The sequence below is a fragment of the Pseudochaenichthys georgianus genome, chromosome 16 (assembly GCF_902827115.2).
Source record: "Pseudochaenichthys georgianus chromosome 16, fPseGeo1.2, whole genome shotgun sequence".
NCBI classification, from domain to species: domain Eukaryota; kingdom Metazoa; phylum Chordata; class Actinopteri; order Perciformes; family Channichthyidae; genus Pseudochaenichthys; species Pseudochaenichthys georgianus.
This window is the reverse complement of record NC_047518.2, coordinates 45,835,342-45,856,251: the sequence shown is the minus strand read 5'-3', so window position 1 is coordinate 45,856,251 and position 20,910 is coordinate 45,835,342. Positions and strand designations below refer to the sequence as shown.

General features: G+C 48.1%; 1 protein-coding gene and 1 long non-coding RNA gene across 2 annotated transcripts in view; one reads left to right on the top strand and one right to left on the bottom strand.

Moving 5' to 3' along the window:
• The window catches only part of LOC117460575 (killer cell lectin-like receptor subfamily B member 1B allele C), a 461,418-nt gene that overhangs the window by 198,142 nt on the left and 242,366 nt on the right, over nt 1–20,910 (top strand). The window lies entirely within an intron of this gene.
• Nucleotides 774–19,411, bottom strand: LOC117460253 (uncharacterized). Its single transcript, XR_004553624.2, has 4 exons — nt 19,160–19,411; nt 14,193–14,427; nt 9,659–9,912; nt 774–2,285 (listed from the first exon to the last, which is right to left on the bottom strand). It is a non-coding gene; the product is annotated as an uncharacterized lncRNA (long non-coding RNA).

Sequence of the window (20,910 nt, the reverse complement as noted above, 5' to 3'; positions counted from 1 at the left end):
AAAAGCCTCGTGTCGTTTTGTTTACAGATGTGAGCACTAATCGTAATTGTCCTTATAGTTTTAACACTTAACCATTCATCTCATGATGATGTATCGGGTACCAGTTCCTACACGTATGAGTCTCTCCAAAGTACGGTGTCCGACAGGTGCTTCTCACAACGCAGCGTTCAAACCCTCTGTCTTTGAGCCGCACCAGACTCCCTGACAGAGGGGCGATGGGCGCGAGGAGCAGCGCGATCACCCTGTAGGCTACTGTGTAGGGTTTCATTTGTTTTACAGTGCGAGTATTGCCCTCCTTTACATGACAATGCTAATGAATTGCGAGGGGCCCATATGTCGGCGTTGGCACGTTTGCCATATGTGATGTTGGGCACAAAATCACGCAGGGGAAGACACACACACACACACACACACACACACACACACACACACACTGTGCTCTTTGTTTTAGAGTAACAGCAGGTTAAAGGCATGTGTGTTCATGCGTGATGGTGGTGTTTGATCTCAGGGGGGGGGATCATCTTTTGATTTGGCTGTAACATCGCGTTGGACCTGAATCTTCTGTTGATTTCTCTGAAGGCGTGACTCACTCACATTTAGAGAAACGCTGCCAGCTTTGGAGTGCATTTAGAAAAGCGTCCTCTCTCCACTGATAGCATGTACTTGACTACACCACTAGCTGACAGAATAGCGACCATACAGAGGGATGTTCAACCTCTCGATTAATCACTTAAAACATTTGGGAAAACAATGCACAAGAGACACTTTTTCAATTGTTTTCAATGTAAACCTTTATTCATATTCCAACAGGTTGTTTGCATACAAAGGCACATGTGGTGAACACTCATTCACACCAAAGCAGATCGCTTAACACAAACATTGCTGCTTTTATTTATATATTATATTCACATAGAACACTATGAAGTAGCACAGCTGAATAGATATGTCTGATCTGCATTTAAGGAACAAAGAGATTAAGTGCGACGGATTTCATCGCCACTATTCCGCCTGATATCACGAGGGACTTTTTTTTCTTTTTGCTGAAGATTAAAAACATAATTTCAAGCTTATCCGCAGATAAGTAATTGTCTTGAACACTGGGATGTGCATGATTATCAAAAGAATACATTTTCTAAATTAGGCCGAGATAGTCTCCCTTGAATCGATTGCAAAAAGCCCGGCGTAGACATGGATTGTTTAAAGTAATATTTAAAAGATTTGCATAGATTATCAATCGTAATAAAAAATTGGCCACTTCTCGAAAATTAATATAGAATGAATTAGGCTGCGATAGTACTCGCTTTATTGCATTTGGGCGTGTGTGTGTGTGTGTGTGTGTGTGTGTGTGTGTGTGTGTGTGTGTGTGTGTGTGTGTGTGTGTGTGTGTGTGTGTGTGTGTGTGTGTGTGTGTGTGTGTGTGTGTGTGTGTTAATGTCAAGGACAGGAAATGAAGGCAGTGTTTGAAGCCGATGTATTTGTGAAGTCTCTCCCGACCATGTGTCATTAAAGCGAAGCAGGTAACTGGAACGGTGTTTAATACCAGGGTGTGTTCAGTATCCTGAGGCTGCGCCGCTACTTCCTGCTGATCAAACACTCTCCTGCCACCAGGGATACTAACCGCGTGACTCCACGTTCACTCAGACGGTGGCTCACGGCTGCAAATCAAAGTCTGTTAGGGCTGCGAATAAGAGATGGAATACATATGAGAGCTGTATCGTCCGTCACACACTGACGGTAATGTTCAGCAGCAGTACTTTAACACCGGGAGGAAAGGCAGCTTTTTCTTCACGGAATAAACTGGTGTCCCAAAATAAAAATCCAGGATGAAAGAGACCAAGAAAAGAATGAACAGTTGCATAGAGTATAAAGACGACAGCTCACTCCTTCGCCATTGTGTCAGCAGACACGTGGAGCCGTCCAATCACAGTGCAGTATTCTTCACAGCTGTCTTTGAGTCCAACTATAGCTACAACTCATCAAATGAGACGTACAGCAAGTCAAGCCTGTGTCAGTGGAAGGCACGTCGCACTGCTTCACGTCTGAGGGAGAAGAACAAGTACACAACTCGGTGAGAGTCTCTCGCCCGGACAGGTCGATCCACGCCGTCCGTCTTCGCCTGCAGCCGTGTTCCCGACAGTCAGCCGTGATGTTTGCTTTGGAGAAAACACGAGAGGCGTTCCTCCTTGGAGAAAACACGGGAGCTTCGAAGAGGTCCGTCCGTGGTTAGTCCTCGCTGAAGGAAGGAGTCCTGCTTTCCACTTCATCGAGTCCTCTGCAGCATCCTCCTGAAAAGAGACAACGACGACATTAAGAAACAGCTTCCACAAAGCACACAAGTCAACGTCAGAGGTACAAAGTACTCAGGTCTTGTTCTTGAGTAACAGTAGAAGTACTCAGATCTTGTTCTTGAGTAACAGTAGAAGTACTGAGATGTTGTTCTTGAGTGACAGTAGAAGTACTCATATCTTGTACTTAGTAAAAGTAGAAGTACTCAGATCTTGTTCTTGAGTAACAGTAGAAGTACTCAGATGTTGTTCTTGAGTAACAGTAGAAGTACTCATATCTTGTACTTAGTAAAAGTAGAAGTACTCAGATCTTGTTCTTGAATAACAGTAGAAGTACTCAGATATTGTACTTGAGTAAAAGTAGAAGTACTCAGATCTTGTACTTAGTAAAAGTAGAAGTACTCAGATCTTGTACTTAGTAAAAGTAGAAGTACTCAGATCTTGTTCTTGAGTAACAGTAGAAGTACTCAGATGTTGTTCTTGAGTGACAGTAGAAGTACTCATATCTTGTACTTAGTAAAAGTAGAAGTACTCAGATCTTGTTCTTGAGTAACAGTAGAAGTACTCAGATGTTGTTCTTGAGTAACAGTAGAAGTACTCAGATGTTGTTCTTGAGTAACAGTAGAAGTACTCATATCTTGTACTTAGTAAAAGTAGAAGTACTCAGATCTTGTTCTTGAATAACAGTAGAAGTACTCAGATATTGTACTTGAGTAAAAGTAGAAGTACTCAGATATTGTACTTGAGTAACAGTAGAAGTACTCAGATCTTGTACTTAGTAAAAGTAGAAGTACTCAGATCTTGTTCTTGAGTAACAGTAGAAGTACTCAGATGTTGTTCTTGAGTGACAGTAGAAGTACTCATATCTTGTACTTAGTAAAAGTAGAAGTACTCAGATCTTGTTCTTGAATAACAGTAGAAGTACTCAGATATTGTACTTGAGTAAAAGTAGAAGTACTCAGATATTGTACTTGAGTAACAGTAGAAGTACTCAGATCTTGTACTTGAGTAAAAGTAGAAGTACTCATATTTTGTTCTTGAGTAACAGTAGAAGTACTCAGATTTTGTTCTTGAGTAACAGTAGAAGTACTCAGATATTTTACTTGGATAAAAGTAGAAGTACTCAGATCTTGTTCTTGAGTAACAGTAGAAGTACTCAGATCGTGTACTTCAGTAAAAGTAGAAGTACTCAGATCTTGTTCTTGAGTAAAAGTAGAAGTACTCAGATCTTGTTCTTGAGTAACAGTAGAAGTACTCAGATCTTGTTCTTGAGTAACAGTATAAGTACTCTGATCTTGTACTTGAGTAAAAGCAGAAGTACTCTGATCTTGTTCTTGAGTAACAGTAGAAGTACTCAGATATTGTACTTGAATAAAAGTACCAGAATGTAGGAATACTCTGTTACAGTAAAAGTCCTGCATTCAACATGTTACTCAAGTAAAAGTAGAAAAGTATTCTCATCTAAATATAGTGAAAGACAGTAAAAGTAGTCGTTGTGCAGATTGGTCCATTTCATAATAATATATATGATATGTTTTATAAAGATTGATCACGAAAGTGTTCTCAAAGCTGGTGAAGGTGCAGCTAGTCTGAAGTACTTTGTAGACTGCAGGGTAGCTGGTGAAGGTGCAGCTAGTCTGAAGTACTTTGTAGACTGCAGGGTAGCTGGTGAAGGTGCAGCTAGTCTGAAGTACTTTGTAGACTGCAGGGTAGCTGGTGAAGGTGCAGCTAGTCTGAAGTACTTTGTAGACTGCAGGGTAGCTGGTGAAGGTGCAGCTAGTCTGAAGTACTTTGTAGACTGCAGGGTAGCTGGTGGAGGTGCAGCTAGTCTGAAGTACTTTGTAGACTGCAGGGTAGCTGGTGGAGGTGCAGCTAGTCTGAAGTACTTTGTAGACTGCAGGGTAGCTGGTGAAGGTGCAGCTAGTCTGAAGTACTTTGTAGACTGCAGGGTAGCTGGTGGAGGTGCAGCTAGTCTGAAGTACTTTGTAGACTGCAGGGTAGCTGGTGGATTCACTCCAGGTGGAACTAAAGTCTGATTCAACACTTGATTAGATTTCACATCATTCATCCAGATCTGTAAAGTAACTGAAGGTATTAAATACAAGTAGTGGAGTAGAAGTACACCATGTACCTCTGAACTGTAGAGAAGTAGAAGTACAAAGTAGTATAAAACTAAAATCAACTAAATTACAAGCTCCTCAAAATTGTATTTAAGTACAGTACTAGAATACATGTACTTAGTTACTTTCCACCACTGTATCAAAGGAGAGGTTTGTTCTTTTGAAACATGAACAATAAGTTATGGGGGGGGGGGGGTGTTCCTCGTGTTTCCTAAACCTGTAAGCAGCGGCTGAGGGGATTGGGGCTGAAGTTGAAAGCGTCTTCTCTCGGGGAGCCTGGTACGCTACGAGCTGCTAATGCAAAGAGGAAGCATGTGATTCGGACTTCAGAAGCCAATCAAACCTCTGGGTTTTGTTTGCGTGTGTTGCGATTTCAAGCGGCTCAGACAAGCAACTTAAAATATTACAGCGGGTCAGCGAGTGCAGGGTGAACCGATAAAGCAGGCGGGCCAGAAAGCCAACAAGCGTCGTGCTAATTAGCATCGCCTGAGCTATTAGCAAGCACTATGTTAAAGTTGGCATTTAGCACTTCAGCTGTTACTCAGAGAGGGAGAGCGAGTGGAGGGAGAGTGAGTGGAGGGAGAGCGAGTGGAGGGAGGGCGAGTGGAGGGCGGGCGAGTGGAGGGAGGGCGAGTGGAGAGAGGGCGAGTGGAGGGCGGGCGAGTGGAGGGAGGGCGAGTGGAGGGCGAGCGGAGGGCGAGCAAGTGGAGGGCGGGCGAGCGGAGGGCGAGCAAGTGGAGGGCGAGCGGAGGGCGAGCAAGTGGAGGGAGAGCGAGTGGAGGGCGAGCAGAGGGCGAGCAGAGGGCGAGCAAGTGGAGGGCGAGCAAGTGGAGGGAGAGCGAGTGGAGGGAGAGCGAGTGGAGGGCGAGCGGAGGGCGAGCGGAGGGCGAGCAAGTAGAGGGAGATTTCATGTCCATTTCCACTCTGTAGCGTTGTGCATAAAGACCTTTGAGTCTTGAATCGAGTAAGACTAAATGTTTTGAATGATTGTATGATAATTTGACACGACGCGTACGACAGTAAAGCCTTTTGTTGTGAGTGGAGGGAGAGTGGAGGGAGAGTGGAGGGAGAGTGGAGGGAGAGTGGAGGGCGAGTGGAGGGAGAGCGAGCGGAGGGCGAGCGGAGAGCGAGCGGAGAGCGAGCGGAGAGCGAGCGGAGAGCGAGCGGAGAGCGAGCGGAGAGCGAGCGGAGGGCGAGCGAGTGGAGGGAGAGCGGAGGGAGAGCGGAGGGAGAGCGAGTGGAGGGAGAGCGGAGGGAGAGCGGAGGGAGAGCGAGTGGAGGGAGAGCGAGTGGAGGGAGAGCGAGCGGAGGGCGAGCGGAGAGCGAGCGGAGGGCGAGCGAGTGGAGGGAGAGCGGAGGGAGAGCGGAGGGAGGGCGAGTGGAGGGAGAGCGAGTGGAGGGAGAGCGAGCGGAGGGCGAGCGGAGCGGAGGGAGCGAGCGGAGGGCGAGCGAGTGGAGGGAGAGCGGAGGGAGAGCGAGCGGAGGGAGAGCGAGTGGAGGGAGAGCGAGTGGAGGGAGAGCGAGTGGAGGGAGGGCGAGTGGAGGGAGAGAGAGCGGAGGGAGAGCGAGTGGAGGGAGGGCGAGTGGAGGGAGAGTGAGCGGAGGGAGAGCGAGTGGAGGGAGAGTGCAGGGAGGGCGAGTGGAGGGAGAGTGGAGGGAGAGTGGAGGGAGAGAGAGGGAGGGCGGCGGTGTAAAAAGGCAGGGGGTATTGGTGTCGCTCTGAGTTACCGCATCACGTCTTGTTTGTTGGGGCTTCAGTGAATACGCTTGTTAATGGTAAATTTACAGCCCCAGCATGTGGCCTAATAAAACCAGGGGATGGAGGGGATGATGAGAATGATTGGGGTGTGTGTGTGTGTGTGTGTGTGTGTGTGTGTGTGTGTGTGTGTGTGTGTGTGTGTGTGTGTGTGTGTGTGTGTGTGTGTGTGTGTGTGTGTGTGTGTGTGTGTGTGTGTGTGTGTGTGTGTGTGTGTGTGTGTGTGTGTGTGTGTGTGTGTGTGTGTGTGTGTTAGAGAAAGGAGAGTGAGGAAAGTGGAAGGCGCCGGTAATTAAGAGTCTAAAAGAGTGTGAGAGAGGCGCACACCGCTCAAAGCAAACTCTGAGCCCGGATTCCTCACTCTTTTATTTATGCACCCCCGACTAAAACCACCCCCAAACCCCCTCTCGTCTCCCCCTCTCGTCTCCCCCTCTCGTCTCCCCCTCTCGTCTCCCCCTCTACACCCCCGCTGGATGAATAGCTATCACAGTGCTCCCATCTAGCAACACCCATCCTCCAGCCCTTCCTCTGAATAGAGACCCCGAATTGAGCAAACAGTCAGCTGTCAGCTCAATAGGAGGTCTGGACATGAACTTGAAGTCCTTCCCAGGCCCCCAAACTCACATTAGGGAGGGAGGAGGGGGGGAGGGGAGGGGGAGGGGGACAGTTTTATCCCACGACACTGGAAATCAAGTAAAAGACCAATAAAAACAAGGCGTTCGTTGGAGTAAGTGAAGAAATCGGCCGATAGATCAAGTGACATTTAGCCACGGGAGAGTTCTTGGAGTAAGACGGGATCTTTAGATAAATGATGTCTTGTCGTCATGGGAACGCTTATTTTAGACTACAAGGATCAAGTCAGAAATGCTCAAAGGTTTTCTGATGTGGTGATTTTCCAATAAAAAACTAATTCTAAAATCAAGTGAGATTTATTTTTTTTTTTTTTTGTAAAGCACTTTGAATTGCCTTGCGTTGAAAAGTGCTATATAAATAAACTTGCCTTGCCTTGTTGAAACAAAAATGTTCCATCTTATACAAAAATACCACAGATCTGAGATGCAACTCAAGATAAGAAGTGTTCAAGTCTGTGACCTAAAAGCAGAGCCGATATCTCCCTGCCTTGTGACCTCTTAGGTTAAAGGTCAACAAATTGGGATCGATAAAGTGAATCTGACCGAACCCTCGTATTTCTCGTTTTATTAATTGTATTTAAGTCTCGTATATATCTAGCGTCGCTGGAGGAGTTTCTCACTGCATGCCGACACTGAAGCCGTGCGTGCTGTGGAGGAACTCAAGAGAAACTGATCAACGATTCGAGGACAACGTTTGTCTTTTCTTATATTTAATAATAATAAGTCGATATAGAAGTGAAGTCGATCTCGACTGCCGGAGCAGAGCAGCGTCATCAGACTAAAAATACAATTTAACGCTTTTTGGACCACTTTTTATTTTGGACTTTTGGAGGCGCTCAGGTCAGAAGGATTTCATGTCCATTTCCACTCTGTAGCGTTGTGCATAAAGACCTTTGAGTCTTGAGTCTTGAGTCTTGAGTCTTGAATCAAGTAAATGTTGTGAATGATTGTGTGATATTGACACGACGCGTACGACAGTAAAGCCTGTGTTGTTGTTCGGTGGTGGTGATGGGGGTTTTGCAGACAGACTATTGGGGGGCCCCTTTTCCACAGAGGTTCCCAAGGATGGTGGTGCAATGGGGGCCCAGCTGCCCGCCCCCCACCCCCTCAGACGGGACAGTGTCTGCTCCCCTGGTCCAGACACAAGCTGCCTACCCCCCCCCCCCCCCAAAACACCTCCTTCTCATCATCTCATTAGCCAACGCCAGCCTCTCCACTGTCTACTGTTTGCATTGTTTTGGGCTCTGCATAATTTACACAGTAAATTGAGAACGGCCCCTTCAGCTCAATCCACCACCTGTTTTACGGAGGCCGGCCGTGATTAGTGCGCCTCGAGTTTGACACAGTTACCATCGAGAGGAACGCCTTCGTTTTAAAGGCGGCGGCGGCGGAAAATAAAAAAATCCAAATTCTGAAACGCTCGGCATGACATCATTTCAAAACGAGCACTGCTGAAGATTTTTCTGGCATCTTGTTAATGTATTATCTTTTTAATTTACACTCGGCTTCGATATGTATGTGTGTCCTTGGAGACGGATCCCTCCTGTTTCTCTTTCGAGTTGTATTACATTATAGGTTTCCTTGGGTACTTTCCTTGTCATATTCGTATGTTTTGTAAATGCAGAAAGCTTGGCATGATATCATTTCAAAACGAGCACGACTTAAGATGTGTCTAGCCTTTGGACTATGTTGTAAATGTATTATCTTTTTAAATTCCACACGACTTCGATATGTAAGTCCGTCCTGTTTCTCTTCCAGTTGTATAACATTATAGGTTTCCTTGGGTACTTTCCTTGTCCGATGTGAGGGTCTAAGGACAGAGGGTCGAATGTGTGATATTGCTATTTAAATAAACGTTGATTGATTGATTAAGATTTGTAAATATTGGAAATCAGTGGAGAAACTAAACACCTCAAACTTCCACCGACTGCTTCTCTGTTCTAAAGTCACCTCGGACCCTCCATGATTTCCTTTGTCGAGCAACAGTTTCCTTTTCGTCTGTCACCTCGACCCCACAGCCGTCTCTCTGCCGGCCTTATGGACTGTACGTTAGCATTGTCTCTGACCTCCACACCGTCCACACACAAAGGGAGCTCTCTGTGTCTGCGGGGACAATGGTGTGCATTGTTTACCGGCTGCCTCACCTAATCAAGCCCGGCCAATACTAATTGGTGTTTTGGTTTTAAGCGGTTTTCAAAGTTGTGAGCTCCCCGGTTGGAATAAGGCTGTAACGAGCTCGCTCGGGGAGAACAATACTCGACTTGTCTGAGCACCGAATGCCCTCAAACACTCGCACAAAGAGAAGCTTCCCAGTGCTGAGACCTTCCCCGTCTCTTCCTGCTTTGGGTTGGTTTGTTTCATCCTGCAGTGTTCATGGATATCATCCCTTTCCGCTGCAGAGATGAGCCCACCTCGACATTTCTCCTGACCCCTTTTAAGGAGTTGAAGAAAAGCTGTTTTTATTTTAAATAAATGTAGAACGAAGAACCGTCTGTTGCAGCAAACTATGGTCTGTGGGCAAGATATACTGCCGAGCCGTGAATTGTGTCACTGCAACGTCCAGAAGGCACGGCATGCGTCGTGTCTCCAAAATGGCAGCTGTCGCCGCCATGCTGGGGCACGAGTGAGAGGGTGGCACGACGATTCCCAAACGAGAAACATGGCGCTTCAGAGGACAGATGCCCACTGGAAGGCGCGTCGAGAGCGGAGTGCTTTAATGTGAACGCACGTATCACGCCCCCCCCCCCCTCCACCCGTCGCTGGGAATCGTGCAATTAACAAACGTAACCGAGGTGATTAGAAACAAAGCGGAGGCTGGTGGAGGAAGGGGAGGCGCAGCAGGTGGAGGGTCGTCGGTGTGTTTACCTGCACTGTCTTTCCACTTCCATTTCATGCCAGCGCTGCTCTAAGATGGTGGCGAGGGCTGCGTCTCGCTGCACGGGGGAAAGGGGCTGAGGATGGAGCGGAGGAGGAAGGGAGGAAGGGAGGAGGCGATGCAAAGGAGGGTGAGGACAGCGGGAGGGCAGAATCAACAGCAACCCCTCCTTCTCCTCCTCCATATTCTTCTTCTTCTTCTCTGTTTTCCGTCTTCTTTTGCCAGCTTCCCTTCAGCTGGAAACCTGGAGGAGCAGAGGGCAGGAAGAGAATCCTTTAAACGTGGTTTATCCATCCAAACGCATACGTACAGTTCACGGGCACGAACACACACACACACACACACCTTTTCATGTCTGTTCTCATGGTACAGTCTGCCCCTGAGCATGCAAATGACTTCCATTATGCAAATGCATGCAAATCAGATCCAACCATCTGAGAATCAAGGGTGGGAAAGAAGAAAAAAAAAAAAAAACCTCGACACAGAGATTGAATGAAAGAATGAAAGCGAAAAGGGGACAAGAGAGAAACCCTTCTGAGTGGCGGGAGGCGGTAAGTTAGGTAAACGCTCTGTGGAGAACAACGGCAGCCCAATCGGACAAACACCATTACGTCTGTTGTCGTGTTTACGGCGTCATTTCTTCAAATCTTTTATTGATTTCACGTGTCTGCCGTTTGTAGCAGAAGCTTCCAGAATGTCAACTCACCGTTAGCTACTTCGATTCAAGGACACTAATGACGTCCCTGTCACCGCGTACTTTGCGTCTGACAGCTGCAGTTTGGCTTCATTAGAAACAATGCAGCTTTGTGTCGGCATGGCGACATGTCAACATCGGTGCAGCATTGTTGACACTCTGCAGCGAAGCTAACATGACTCTGACGTAGCTCCGGTTCATCAAACTGTTGTGTTATCGTGCATTTCCTTTAGCAGCTGATTCATGGCCGCTGCTCACAATTCAAATGACTGCAGCCTTTCTCGTGAGAGCAGCCTCTGTGCGTTAGTGCGGAAACAATCAGCAGGATAGCTTAAAGCAAGTCATTAGCTAAATGCTATTAGCACCAGCGCAGACTGACCTCAGTGGAAATATGAAAAAGGTTGTAATTGCTTCAAATCTGCGGCCGTCTTTTTCTTCTTCTCTCTTTCACTCACACCGGCCCGAGCAAACCCGCACATTCAAAGCCAGCTTGCTGAATTCCATCTTCACGAGCAGGTGGAGAAAACACCTCCCAGGTTTAGCCGCATAGTTCACGAACCGTTCCATTGAGAGGAATCAACAAAGAAAGCTGGCTAATCGGTGAACAGAGCGCCGTCCAATTCCTCTAATGCTCTGAGCCCGGCAGAAAGGATCCTCCATTAGCCGGCCGTGGAGGGAGCAAGCTTTTGTCTCGGGGTGTCAGCAGGGGAAGGCTACGTCTGACACTGGAATAAGGTGGTAAAAGCAGGGGTGACTTGGGGTGTGAGAGAGTTGGTGCTGGGTACGCAGGGAGGGGAAGGACTGCAGGGTGGGGTACTGCTGAATGGTGGCAAACCTCTCCTAATTGGCACTTGACATGTTTTTGCCACTGGCACTGGAGTGGGCCAGCTTTCAAGCCCTCTCCGGGTCCTTGTTGGAAAAGTGCCTTATGCAAATATGTCGAATGGGCTCTATTGTGAAGCGTCTGATATTAACAGCTCACGCAACAATGACATTGTGTGCTTACTCTGGACTCGTAGGTGAGAGAGAGAGAGAGAGAGAGAGAGAGAGAGAGAGAGAGAGAGAGAGAGAGAGAGAGAGAGAGAGAGAGAGAGAGAGAGAGACAAGAGAACAGACCCTTCATCGGATGCTTTGCCAAGTCATTCTGAGGACTGAGGCTCCGGGTAAAAGCTTTATTAACGAGTGAAACAAACAAACCCGGCAGTGTCTGTGCTCCGGTGCTGAGTGTCTGTTTAAACTCCCGCTGAATGGCTTCGCTTGTTGTGGTGGGAAACACTGGAGGTGTGGAGAGAAAGGCTGCACTCATTCCCTTTGAAAGACGTGTCCCCTCTTAAAACATCACCGTCTCCGCGCTAAATGTGAAAACGCATTCACGCTTTGGTCCCTCCGGTAGTCCTTCCTCCCTCCGTGTGCCCGCACTGTTTACCCTGAGCTCGCTGCCATGGGTGAGCTCAGCGCCGGATCTACAGATATCTGCGAGTCCCTTCGGAGGAGACTCGGCTAATCACCGGAGAGATGCGACAACACCCAGTTCTGCAGAGCCGTGAGACACGAGGAGAGGCCAAACACATTCTTGGCTACATTTCTAAAGTCTGAAACATCCGGAGGACACACTCCACGTTTTTATTTAAAAACCGTCGGGAGGCCAAACAGCCGAGGTCCAGGCGGGCGCCCCCCGTGTGGTCCGAGCGCAGTCTAAGTACACCTGTTACCGCTAAGTCGCCAAACTTAATCGCCTTTGTGTGGGGAGGCCCATTGACTTCTGCAACCGCTTAAGATACATTCATTTCCCTGTGAGCGCTTTGGGTCGCGGGGGGGGGGGGGTTGAGGCGGGGGGGGGGGGGGTTTGAGGGGATGCCAATGCTGTAGAAATAACAGGATCTGGCGCGTTCTGCTCCGGGCCAAAACCCCGCCGGTGTGTTCCACGGAGAGAAAAGAGAGGCGGAGAAAAGGGGGCAGGAATCACTGGGTCGTATTCAGGAGGGTGTCTGGCTGCTCGGACCCGGCAGGCGCTGAAAGGGAGGCAAAGCGGCGCATTGTCCCTCCGTGACAAGTGGACTAGCTCTATTGACTGTAAAGTCTACTGGTGGGGGGGCAAGTAGGACCCGGCCACAATGGCTGCTTTTCTATTTGACACTTGGAGTCTAAATCTGCTTGCCTAGTGCATGAGCGCTCAGACAAACCCACCCCCCTCCTCCTCCTCCTCCTCCTCCTCCTCCTCCTCTCTCTCTTTCTATTCCAGTCGCTGCCATGGGACACAGAGAAAGAGAGCAAAAAAGGCCCCGAGGTGGATTTTAGGAACTCTCCCATCTCCGTGCCACTTTCAGGGAGGCAGAAGCTGAGACTCCCCAGTGGGAAGTGCTCGTGATATAACTGTGCCACACACAAGGCATGTGCACCATGACATGCGTCTCCCAGGGCAACGCTTAGGGTCTGAACACGATCTGTCCAAGACTCCCATTTAACTCCGACATTGGTACCGACACGAAAAGGAAGCCGAAGGAGGCAACGTGTCTTTACTAAAACGGCCTAAATGCATTTACAGTGACGGACGAAGCCATGCAGCACTCGCACACTACAGAGGGAACCAGGTACTACTTTGCCATCCAAGAAGGAGACATCCCGGCTGTCACTTCCTCTCAAGGCCCTCGTTCCTCTCCGAGATGCCACACTCAGCAGCCGCGCTCAGAGAGGTTGACATCAAGGTGAGGTTGGCGTTCACACGTTGACTGCTTCCCATTTGCCCCGGGGTAAAGCTGGACATATCCAAACTGTGGCGCGATGTTTTAGCGGAGCCGTGGTGAGAGGGCAAACACAATGTGGGGCAAACGTATTGCAATTGGAGAACAGTGCTCTAGCCTTGGAGCTCCAAAGCCCGGAGACCTTGGGAGCCATTGTTCGGCGATGGCGCTCAGCGGGAGCGACCCTCTGGCTTTGATGGGCAGAGAAGAAATCACACCTTCAATCAGCCATCAGAGGCCTTGAGGTGGGAGATCTGATTGACCAATTACTCCTCGCCGTGAGTCCGGGGAAAAGAACCTCGAGGCTGGGATTGTTCTCCTCTCGCTCGTGGATCTCGTCACCGGGGGCGCTTTCTGCTTGATTGCCCCCGGACCACTCCCCCCCCCCCAGCAGCATTCATCCATCAGGCCTTTCCACATGGAGGCGCCTTCGACGGCCCATTCACAACCAAGCCAACTGTCACGTCGACTGGACCCCAACTCAAACGTCTTTTCATGCAAGAGGGAGAAAGGAGTAGGGGGGGAGACAACAAACAAACAACGGCTAACTTAACAACACTGGCCTCAATCTAACTCTTGTCTGTTCGCTGATGTGCCGGCGGGGCGTTGGGAGCGACGGATTAACTCGGAGGGAGCACACAATCCCGTCCAAGTGGGAACACGTGTATAATTCAAAGCACTGTATGCGGCCGCCGGGACACAAAGGCCACATTCTTCTCGTCCTGCGTGTTCCCTTAATGCCACAGATGCAACCGGCAAAGCCGAGCGTGAACAGAGCGGCTCGCCAGCTGATTAGCTAACAGAGACTTGTTAAACGACTTGTCAAAGTCCACGGGCTCTTTCTCAACGAGCCCGTCACTCATGTGATGCTATGGCTAAGCTCCTGCACGCAGCCACACACGGGGATCACGGGGCTTATCAGATTAAAAGCGATCCTGTTGCACCACCGGTACAGCTACGGATCACCGGCTGCAGGGGTCCGGACGGAGCAATGTCCTAATCGTGTCCACATGCCTACCAATCAGACGCCTGCTTAAGATGGATCGGAGCACGGACTTACAGCGCAGCTCGGTTCATCTGAAGGCCTACCTCCGGCTGCTGTCGACTCCCGTCTGCCATGTGCTGCTCTCGTGTTGCTTGGAGCGCTCGTTCGGGGTCTTGATGCCTTTTCAGGCGTGTAATGGGATTCTTGTTACTTTCGGTTATCTAGCTTTATGAAGAATGTACATCACTCATACAGCTAGATAACCAAAGATAACAACCAACCCCTAAGGCTACCCGTCCTCTCACGCTGCAGGCGGAGCCGCATGGTCCCAGCGTTGACCTGTAAGGACACAAACACAATTATAGGTCTCCATCATTCCGATTGTACATCCTTTGAATGATTAACTTTGAAAGGTTTCAAAATAAACACAATGGTCTGGAAATCCAATAAAAGCCGCGCAGGCCGCCTCCGCACAAAGACGTTGCTCTTGTGGCTCGGGCTTTTTTCCCTCCCTTATATCACGGCGGCCCGTAAAAGTCCTGACCCTTCGTTTTGTGACGTCGCTAAGTGGCCCCTTATGCCCCGCCTCCAACTGCCTCGGCCAACTGGAATCCTCCCTTTGTGCACAGAGAGCTGTGATTGGTCCGCGAGTAATGCCTCCATATCAAAAGCTCCCCGAAGTCAAACAATCAAAAAACTGAGTGGTCAATCCGGTCCAAACTGGCTTTGGCGCCCAACCCTCCCTCCTCCGTCCCCACGGTGCACCCGCCTCACCCGCTGAGGACTGGGAGGAGGGCGATGGCTTCAAACGCCGCCTCCCGCCACGACCCGAATGCATTTTCAAATGAAAAGATCCGAGCTGTCTCACTACAAAAGGAACTGGTCTGTCTTCATTTGCATTATCTGATGCCAAAGCAGTCCACCGGCGCTCCGGGTCGGGCGCCCAAGACGTACACACACACCTCCCGTGTACACTAACAGAGATGACACACACACACACACACACACACACACACACACACACACACACACACACTGACTTATCGGAGCATGTAACACATATTCTTCACCCAAACATGCCCACACAAAAAAATCTAAAGCACAAAAAAGACATATGGGTAGAGACAATGCTGTAACACACACACACACACACACACACACACACACACACACACACACGCCATGGTGGCACAAGTACAGCTCTACTGAGATACAGAGCGAGAGGACAGAGAGGCAGAATCTCCTCGCCCTCCATCACTAACCCGAACACTCAAACTCCCCGACATGCAGGCGTTAGCAGAGACGGCTACATCCCTGTTAGCATCGCTGGCATTGTTCTGCCTCCAGATTACAGTAAACACCTTCTTCTTCTTCTTCTTCTTCTTCTTCTTCTTCTTCTTCTTCTTCTTCTTCTTCTTCTTCTTCTTCTTCTTCTACTCTTTGATTTAATGTAGATTGTTTTTTAAAAAGGTGTTTTGCTGTCGCTCCAACACGGATGTTCGACGAGGTGCTTTGTTTCAATCCACAAGGACGAAGTGAGGCCCTTTGAGAGCAGAGACATGCCTCAGCTAACAGCATGACACACACACACACACACACACACACACACACGCACAGACACACACACACACACACACACACACACACACACACAGCTTTAGGTACTTAATTGCAGTACAATTACAATACCAGGCTAATAAATGCTCTCACACACACACACACACACACACACACACACACACACACACACACACACACACACACACACACAGCTGCAGTCATAACGGTTAATGACTAGCTCATGCAAATACTCGTATTATTTTAATGTGCAAAATTCAAGAGAACACATGTCACTGTTTTTGATTAAAACTACACTTCCTAGTTTTTTAATATATTTTTACAGAATTTTACATTAAATTATTAATTTTTTTTTTATATCTTAAAATATATTTTTATTTACTATTCACCGATTTAAGAACAAATGATTCACCTTTGTGTTTAAACTCATCATTCATTCACCACACTGATTTGATGTGGGCTGATGCAATACTGCTGGAGGACTTTAGTTATAGGTCGGAGAGTGTGCATGGCTTCCGAGCTGGTGAATGATAAGTACATGCAGATTATCACCGACAGTCCGTTCATTAGCAGATCCGTGATTGTGCTTCTTTCTTATAAATTGATACATTTCAGTATTTGTCTTCTGGGTTTATGAAGCCCATAATATTCACGATGCATTTCACCCGAGGATTTATTCACGCCGTGTGTTCAGGAAATGAGGCGTTCAGAGATGTTTAAAGGGTTTCTCTTTTGCTCCACTTTAAACCAGAACCCCCCCCCCCCCCCACAGCCCCAGTGTCACACCTCCAGCTGTTTCACCTGAGCTCAGATCCAAGAGCATCTCTCCAGCTCCGGGTTCTTCCTCTCCAACATTCAAACAATCCTCGCGAGGCTGTGCTATTGGCCGTGGCGTGCGTGACGTCACCAAATCCGGCGCCTCTAATTGGAAATAATGAATGCGAAGGTGGCGGCGCAGAGCTTATTAGCAGGAAATTATATCCTATTATAGCGTCCCACTGCTTATCATCTGATTACAACCACGTGGTTACACATTTCATCTCACGCCATTTTATCACATTCACACGGGAGGAATTCTCGGGCTGAAAGCTGCATTTGGAGGAAACATATCCACACGTCAATGCGATATTTAAACATGGGTTTCTTACATGACCAGAATGGAAGAGGCACGCTGAGCTGACGGTGTAACAATGAGTCTGATGGACACACACACACACACACACACACACACACACACACACACACACACACACACACACACACACACACACACACAATTCACAGCCGCAAATTTGAGCTAGAAATAACGACTTATATAAATATATGAATACGTGTTCCACAGGTCTTGTATGTAATGAAACTGCAGCTACTGCACGTCCCTGAATGTGGAAGAATTTAACAAAATATATCAAAACTATTATAATAGTATTATGTGGGCTGTGTGTATTTTTTAAAATCATATTAAACATTTGACTCACGGTTGCGTTTTTGAAACTGTTTTGATGTGTAATATTATTCTACCCTAAAACGAACAGTAGCTAATATAACTAGGTTGACGAAAACCGTTGCACCTCCTTTTTTTATTAACAATACTTCAAATATAAAATATATTAAATCCCTTTAATTTCCCAAAGTAACTACGGAAGCCTGTGTGTGATGTGAGTGACAGGGAGCCGTGTTACCGACAGCCACGTGCTGTGAGGCCGCTGAGTGTCTCTCCCGGATCCCTGGAAACAAGAGACGACCGTTTTATTCTTCGGATAGACTCCACCAGCGAACTGAGATCTGCTCGCGCGAAGTAAAGTGTTTTAACAGAGAGATGCTCGGCAGACCTCCTCCGTGAACAGCTTCAGCCTCCCGAACATTCAAAGTGAAAATTACTCGTAAAAGTGTGCAGAACAACATATTGTCCAACACGTGTGAACATAAAGGAGGATGGGCAGCGGCTTTTGCTAAATGAGGCTCTGGTATTCTGCAATTGCACACACACGACTACTGCCTCGTCTGGGTACAAATAAAATACAGATAAAAACAATAAATAGTAAAACCAAACTTCACATTTTAAATCTGAATTTCCACAATTATTGTTTAGAGCAAAGCACCCTTTGGTTCCCCTCTGCCTCTCCTCGTGCACTGACCCCACTTTAACACTCTCCTGTTCATCATGTGAAACGTTGCATAATCCCACTTGTGTGTGTGCTGCCTTGCTCCAATCCCCCCTGGAAGCTCCACGCATTCTGCACACGTGTTCTGGACACAGGCCTCGTATACTCGGTGCGCACGTGTGGACCGGAGTCTTGGCCTTGTGATCCCTTTATCCGCCAGCTATGGGTGTGAACGCCACCACTTTGTTGTATACGCATGCAGCGCGGGGCTGTCGGCGGCCGATCCTCATATCTGAGCCTCACGTCCTGCTAAGGGCTCGATGTGGAGCCTCATGTCCTGCTAAGGGCTCAACGTGGAGCCACACACTAAAAGAGTGACAAGCTTTTCTGTTTTTGTCCTCATCGTGTCATGTTGTTGGGTTGTTGTTCTTTCGTGCCATATGTTGCCCGATAGCTGGAGAAGTGACCCTGTTAGTGCCTGGAGGTGTGTGTGTGTGTGTGTGTGTGTGTGTGTGTGTGTGTGTGTGTGTGTGTGTGTGTGTGTGTGGGTGTGTGTGTGTGTGTGTGCGCGTGCGCGTGCGTGCGTGCGTGCGTGCGTGCGTGTGTGTGTGTGTCGGTGTGTCGGTGTGTGTGTGTCGGTGTGTGTGTGAGAGAGAGATGAAATCAGGGCTGGGAGCGCCTCTTGGCCTCTGTGCATGGCGCACGTGAAGCCTGTGCACGATGCGTCATTTAGGCTGAAACCCTGAGTTCTCCCTCAGAGACAAAACACCTGCAACTACAAGTTCCTCTCCCTGAGCAGGTCCTGCTCTCACACCGATCCGAGGCCCGACCCCACACACACACACACACACACACACACACACACACACACACACACACACACACACACACACACACACACACACACACACACACACACACACACACACACACACACACACACACACACACACACACACACACACACACACTGCAGGCTGCGAACACACCAGTTAGAGTTATTCTGTATCGATACACACCTGTCATGCAGTTTGAAAATAAAACATTGAATAGAAGACTGAATATGCATATTTAGTGGTGTGCGACATCCAGCTCGTAGTCGCTCCCAGCAGCTGATGACCCCCCATCCTGCTACACTCCGCAGACAGACAACATTTTTAAATTAAAGCAGAAAACAAGCTGCTCTAACACGCATCGCCCATATTCTCCAGCAACACACAACCACACACACACAGACACACACCGACACACACATCCTGCTCCTCTGCGTGCAGGCTGGAAACGCAGGAGACTGCGCGTTTTCCTCCCATGTTTTTAACCGATGTTACGCACCTGCCTCCCCCCCCCTTCTTGTGGCAGAAAACCCACAGTTAGCAGCCCATACTCACGGTGTGTCGGTGCTCTGCTCCCCGGCAGGAGAAGCGTGCAGCTCGGGAGATGGAGACCGAGTGATCCGGAGGGGGGGCTGAAACTCAGCTTCATTTCTGCGGCTGGTCGTGACGTCACCGTGGCTCCATCCATTCAGGGTTCCCCCCCCGTTTCATTATCCTCCCCATTGTTTCCCGCGGAGGTGGACTACACGCGCACACACACACGCGCGCGCTCACACACGCTCTCCCTCCTCCTCCTGCCTTGCCATCGCTCGCGTCAGATGCAATATGAACTTAAAACATGCTGCTCCAAAATCATATACTGCCAACAAGGCCCTCCCCTTTATGACACGAGGCAGGTCTGCCATTTGTCTCCACCCTCAAAAAGAAAGAAAGAAGAAGCAGGCCGTGAATAAGCATGAAGCTCATGGTCTGAATTCAAACACGTGCATATTTAAAGTGAATATTAGACTGATGTCGGTGAGCAGAACCTGATTCATGCTTTACAATACTGTTCAAACAACAAAAGACACATTGGAAGTAGAAGTACTCAGATCTTGTTCTTGAGTAAAAGTAGAAGTACTCAGATCTTGTTCTTGAGTAAAAGTAGAAGTACTCAGATGTTGTACTTGAGTAAAAGTAGAAGTCAGATCTTGTTCTTGAGTAAAAGTAGAAGTACTCAGATCTTGTACTTGAGTAAAAGTAGAAGTACCAGAGTGTAGGAATACTCTGTTTCAGTAAAAGTCCTGCATTCAAAATGTTCCTCAAGTGAAAGTATAAAAGTATTCTCATCTAAATATAGTGAAAGACAGTAAAAGTAGTCGTTGTGCAGATTGGTCCATTTCAGAATAATATATATATGTTTTATAATGATTGATCATGAAAGTGTTCTCAAAGCTGGTGAAGGTGCAGCTAGTCTGAAGTACTTTGTAGACTGCAGGGTAGCTGGTGAAGGTGCAGCTAGTCTGAAGTACTTTGTAGACTGCAGGGTAGCTGGTGAGGTGCAGCTAGTCTGAAGTACTTTGTAGACTGCAGGGTAGCTGGTGAAGGTGCAGCTAGTCTGAAGTACTTTGTAGACTGCAGGGTAGCTGGTGGAGGTGCAGCTAGTCTGAAGTACTTTGTAGACTGCAGGGTAGCTGGTGAAGGTGCAGCTAGTCTGAAGTACTTTGTAGACTGCAGGGTAGCTGGTGAAGGTGCAGCTAGTCTGAAGTACTTTGTAGACTGCAGGGTAGCTGGTGAAGGTGCAGCTAGTCTGAAGTACTTTGTAGACTGCAGGGTAGCTGGTGAAGGTGCAGCTAGTCTGAAGTACTTTGTAGACTGCAGGGTAGCTGGTGAAGGTGCAGCTAGTCTGAAGTACTTTGTAGACTGCAGGGTAGCTGGTGGAGGTGCAGCTAGTCTGAAGTACTTTGTAGACTGCAGGGTAGCTGGTGGAGGTGCAGCTAGTCTGAAGTACTTTGTAGACTGCAGGGTAGCTGGTGGAGGTGCAGCTAGTCTGAAGTACTTTGTAGACTGCAGGGTAGCTGGGGGAGGTGCAGCTAGTCTGAAGTACTTTGTAGACTGCAGGATAGCTGGTGGATTTACTCCAGGTGGAACTAAAGTCTGATTCAACACTTGGTTAGATTTCACATCATTCATCCACATCTGTGAAGTAACTAAAGGTATTAAATACATGGAGTGGAGTAGAAGTACACAGTAGCTTCAAATTGGAAATACTCAAGTAAAGTACAGGTACCTCATAATTGTACTTAAGTAGTACGTTCTAGACTTTC